A 5,994-nucleotide genomic window follows, 5' to 3' on the forward strand; every position below is an offset into this window, starting at 1 on the left:
AATGAGGACTGAGGGTTGAGGATTGAGAATTGAGAACTGATAATGAGGACTGAGGGTTGAGGATTGAGGATAGAGGATTGAGGAATGAGGATTGAGTATTGAAGATTGAGGATTGATGACTGAGTATTGAGGATTGAGGATTGAAAATTGATTATTAAGGATTGAAGATTGAGGATTGAGGATTGAGGATTGAGAATTGAGAATTGAGGATGAGGACTGAGGGTTGTGGATTGAGGTTTGAGGAATGAGGATTGAGGATTGAGGATTGAGGATTGAGGATTGAGGATTGAGGATTGAGTATTGAAGATTGAGTATTGATGACTGATGATTGAGGATTGAGGATTGAGGATTGAGGATTGAGGATTGAAAATTGAGTATCGGGGACTCAAGATTGAGGATTGAGGATTGAGGATTGAGGGCGGAGGATGAGGGCTGAGGGTTGAGCATTGAGGTTTGAGTATTGAACCCTGAGAATTCAGGATATTCTATTGAGTGTTGAGAACTGAGGATTGATGGTTGAGTATTGAGGATTGAAGATTGAGGATTGAGGAATGAGTAGTGAAGGTTGAGGATTGATGATTGTGGATTGAGGATTGGGGATTGAGGATTGAGTATTGAGTATTGAAGATTGAGGGTTGATGATTGAGGATTGAGTATTGAGGATTGAGGATTGAGGATTGAGGATTGAGGATTGAGGATTGAACATTGAGGATTGGGGTCTGAGGAGTGACGATAGAGGATTGAGGATTGAGGATTGAGGGTTGAGGATTGATGATTCAAGATTGAGTATTGAGGATTGTAGAATGAGGATTGAGGATTGAGGTTTGAGGATTGAGGATTGAGGATTGAAGATTTAGTATTGAGGATTGAAGATAGAGGATTGAGAATTGAGGATTGAGGATTGAGGATTGAAGATTGAGGATTGAGTGTTGAGGATTGAAGATTGAGTATTGAGGATAGAATACTGACGATTGAGGATTGAGGATTGAGTATTGAAGATTAAGGATTGATGATTGAGGAATGAGGATTGAGGATTGAGGATTGAGGACTGAGGATTGAGGATTGAAGATTGATGATTGAGGATTGGTTATTGAGGATTGAGGATTGAACATTGAGGATTGGGGTCTGAGGAGTGACGATAGAGGATTGAGGATTGAGGATTGAGAGTTGAGGATTGATGATTCAAGATTGAGTATTGAGGATTGTAGAATGAGGATTGAGGATTGAGGTTTGAGGATTGAGGATTGAGGATTGAAGATTTAGTATTGAGGATTGAAGATAGAGGATTGAGAATTGAGGATTGAGGATTGAGGATTGAAGATTGAGGATTGAGTGTTGAGGATTGAAGATTGAGTATTGAGGATAGAAGACTGACGATTGAGGATTGAGGATTGAGTATTGAAGATTAAGGATTGATGATTGAGGAATGAGGATTGAGGATTGAGGATTGAGGACTGAGGATTGAGGATTGAAGACTGATGATTGCGGATTGGTTATTGAGGATTGAGGATTGAAGATTGAGGATTGGGTAGTGAGGATTGATGAATGAGGATTGAGGATTGAGGATTGAGGATTGAGTGTTGAGGATTGAAGATTGAGTATTGAGGATTGAAGACGGACGATTGAGGATTGAGGATTGATGATTGAGGATCGAGGATTGAGGATTGAAGATTTAGTATTGAGGATTGAAGGTAGAGGATTGAGAATTGAGGATTGAGGATTGAGGATTGAAGATTGAGTATTGGGTATTGAGGATTCAAGAATAAGTATTGAGGATTGAGGATTGAGGATTGAGGATTGAGGATAGAAGATTGAGTATTGAGGATTGAAGACTGACGATTGAGGATTGAGTACTGAGGATTGAGGGTTGAGGATTGAGGATTGAAGATTGAGTATTGAGGAATGAGGATTGAGGATTGAAGATTGAGTATTGACGATTGAGGATGGGGGCTGACGGTTCAGGATTGAGGTTTGAGGAATGAGGATTGAGGATTGAGGATTGAGGATTGAGTATTGAAGATTGAGGGTTGATGATTGAGGAATGAGGATTGAGGATTGAGGATTGAGGATTGAGTATTGAAGATTGAGGATTGATGATTGAGGACTGAGGATTGAGGATTGGGGATAGATGATTGAGGATTGAGGTTTGAGGACTGAGGACTGAGGATTGTGGATTGAGGATTCAGTATTGAGGATGAGGGCTGAGGGTTGAGGATTGAGGTTTGAGGACTGAGGACTGAGGATTGAGGATTGAGAATTGAGGATTCAGGATTGAGGATTGAAGATTGAGGATTGGGTATTGAGGACTGAAGAATGAGGATTGAGGATTGAGGATTGAGGATTGAGGAATTAAAATTGAGGGTTGAGGGTTGAGGATTGAGGACTGAAGAATGAGTATTGACGATTGAAGATTGAGGATTGAGGATTGAGTATTGAGGACTGAAGATTGACGATTGAGGATTGAGGATTGAGGATTGAAGATTGAGTATTGAGGATTGAAGATTGAGGATTGAGGATTGATCATTGAGGACTGAGGATTGAGGACTGAGGATTGAGGATTGAGAATTGCGAACTGATAATGAGGACTGAGGGTTGAGCATTGAGGATAGAGGATTGAGGATTGAGGATTGAGTAGTGAAGATAGAGGATTGATGACTGAGTATTGAGGATTGAGGACTGAAAATTGATTATTAAGGGTTGAAGGTTGAGGATTGAGGATTGAGGATTGAGGATTGAAGATTGAACATTGATGATTGAATATTGAGGACTGAGGATTGAGGTTTATGTTTGGAGTACGAGGACTGAGGGTTGAATATTGATGTTTGATGTCTGATGGTTAAGGATTGAGGATTGAGAATTGAGGATTGAAGATTGAGGATTGAAGATTGAGGATTTGGTATTGAGGATTGAAGAATGAGGATTGAGGATTGAGGTTTGAGGATTGAGGATTGAGGATTGAGGATTGAGGATTGAGGATTGAGGATTGAGGATTGAGTATTGAAGAATGAGGATTGATGATTGAGGATTGAGGATTGAGGATTGAAGATTGAATATTGATGATTGAATATTGAGGACTGAGGATTGAGGGTTGTTTATTGAGGACGAGGACTGAGGGTTGAATATTGATGTTTGAGGTCTGAGGGTTAAGGATTGAGGATTGAGGATTGAGGATTGAAGATTGAGAATTGAAGATTGAGTATTGAGGACTGAAGATTGACGATTGAGGATTAAGGATTGAGGATTGAGGATTGAGGATTGAAGATTCAGTATTGAGGATTGAAGGTTGAGGGTTGTGGATTGAGGATCTAGGATAGGAGATTGATTATTGAGGATTGAAGATTGAGAATTCAGGGTTGAGGATTGAGAATTGATAATTGAGGATGAGGATTGAGGGTTGAGGATTGAGGTTTGAGAAATGAGGGTTGAGGATTGAGGATTGAGGATTGAGGATTGAGGATTGAGGATTGAAGATTCAGGTTTGGGTACTGAGGATTGAAGAATGAGGATTGAGCATTGAGGATTGAGGATTGAGTATTGAAGATTGAGTATTGAGGATTGAAGATTGACGATTGAGGATTGGGGATTGAGGATTGAGGATTGAACGTTGAGGACTGAGTGTTGAGGGTTGAGTGATGAGAATTGATGTTTGTGGATAGAGGTTTGAAGATTGCAGTTTGAGTATTGAGTATTGAAAGCTGTGAATTGAGGATATTCTATTGAGGATTGAGGATTGACAATTGATTGTTGAGGACTGAGGGCCGAAGATTGGGGACTCAGGATTGAGGATTCAGAATTGAGGTTTGAGGACTGAGGATTGTGGATTGAGGATTGAGGATTGAAGATTCAGTATTGAGGATTGAAGATTGGGAATTGAGGATTGAGGATTGAACATTGAGGACTGAGTGTTGAGTGTTCAGTGATGAGAATTGATGTTTGTGGATAGAGGTTTGAAGATTGCAGATTGAGTATTGAGTATTGAAAACTTTGAATTGAGAATGTTCTATTGAGGATTGAGGATTGACAACAGATTGTTGAGGACTGAGGTCTGAAGATTGAGGATTCAGGATTTTGGATCCAGAATTGAGGTTTGAGGGCTAAGGATTGAGGATTGAAGATTGAGTATTGAGGATTGAGGATTGAGGATTGAAGATTGAGGATTGAGGATTGAGGATGGGGGCTGACGGTTCAGGATTGAGGTTTGAGGACTGAGTACTGAGGATGGAGCATTGAGAAATGAGGATTGAGGATTGAGGATTGAAGATTGAGTATTGGGTATTGAGGATCGAAGAATGAGGATTGAGGATTGAGGTTTGAGGATTGAGGATTGAAGATTGAGTATTGAGGATTGAAGACTGACGATTGAGGATTGAGGATTGAGGACTGAGGATTGAGGATTGAGGATTGAAGATTGAGGATTGGGTATTGAGGATTGAAGAATGAGGATTGAGGATTGAGGATAGAGGATTGAGTGTTGAGGATTGAAGATTGAGTATTGAGGATAGAAGACCGACGATTGAGGATTGAGGATTGAGTGTTGAAGATTGAGGATTGATGATTGAGGAATGAGGATTGAGGATTGAGGATTGAGGATTGAGTATTGAAGATTGAGGATTGATGATTGAGGACTGAGGATTGAGTGTTGAGTGATGAGAATTGATGTTTGTGTATAGAGGTTTGAAGATTGCAGATTGAGTATTGACAATTGAAAACCTTGAATTGAGGATATTCTATTGAGGATTGAGGATTGACAACAGATTGTTGAGGACTGAGGTCTGAAGATTGACGATTCAGGATTGAGGATTCAGAATTGAGGTTTGAGGACTAAGGATTGAGGATTGAAGATTGAGTATTGAGGATTGAGGATTGAGGATTGAAGATTGAGGATTGAGGATTGAGGATGGGGGCTGACGGTTGAGGATTGAGGTTTGAGGACTGAGGACTGAGGATAGAGCATTGAGAAATGAGGATTGAGGATTGATGATTGAAGATTGAGTATTGAGGATTGAAGACTGACGATTGAGGATTGAGGATTGAGGATTGATCATTGAGGACTGAGGATTGAGGACTGAGGATTGAGGATTGAGAATTGAGAACTGATAATGAGGACTGAGGGTTGAGGATTGAGAATTGAGAACTGATAATGAGGACTGAGGGTTGAGGATTGAGGGTAGAGGATTGAGGATTGAGGATTGAGTATTGAAGATTGAGGATTGATGACTGAGTATTGAGGATTGAGGATTGAAAATTGATTATTAAGGATTGAAGATTGAGGATTGAGGATTGAGGATTGAGAATTGAGAATTGACGATGAGGACTGAGGGTTGTGGATTGAGGTTTGAGGAATGAGGATTGAGGATTGAGGATTGAGGATTGAGGATTGAGGATTGAGGATTGAGGATTGAGGATGTGGGCTGACGGTTGAGGATTGATGTTTGAGGACTGAGGACTGAGGATAGAGCATTGAGAAATGAGGATTGAGGATTGATGATTGAAGATTGAGTATTGGGTATTGAGGATTGAAGAACGAGGATTGAGGATTGAGGTTTGAGGATTGAGGATTGAAGATTGAGTATTGAGGATTGTAGACTGACGATTGAGGATAGAGGATTGAGGACTGAGGATTGAGGATTGAAGATTGATGATTGAGGATTGGGTATTGAGGATTGAAGAATGAGGATTGAGGATTGAGGATTGAGGATTGAGTGTTGAGGATTGCAGATTGAGTATTGAGGATAGAAGACTGACGATTGAGGATTGAGGATTGAGTATTGAAGATTAAGGATTGATGATTGAGGAATGAGGATTGAGGATTGAGTATTGAGGATTGAGTGTTGAAGATTGTGGATTGATGATTGAGGACTAAGGATTGAGGATTGGGGATTGAGGATTGAGGATTGAGGATTGAGGACTGAGGGCTGAGGATTGTGGATTGAGGATTGAGTATTGAAGATTCAGTATTGAGGATTGAAGATTGGGAATTGAGGATTGAGGATT

This window comes from Calliopsis andreniformis, unplaced genomic scaffold (assembly GCF_051401765.1).
Source record: "Calliopsis andreniformis isolate RMS-2024a unplaced genomic scaffold, iyCalAndr_principal scaffold0046, whole genome shotgun sequence".
NCBI classification, from domain to species: Eukaryota; Metazoa; Arthropoda; class Insecta; order Hymenoptera; family Andrenidae; genus Calliopsis; species Calliopsis andreniformis.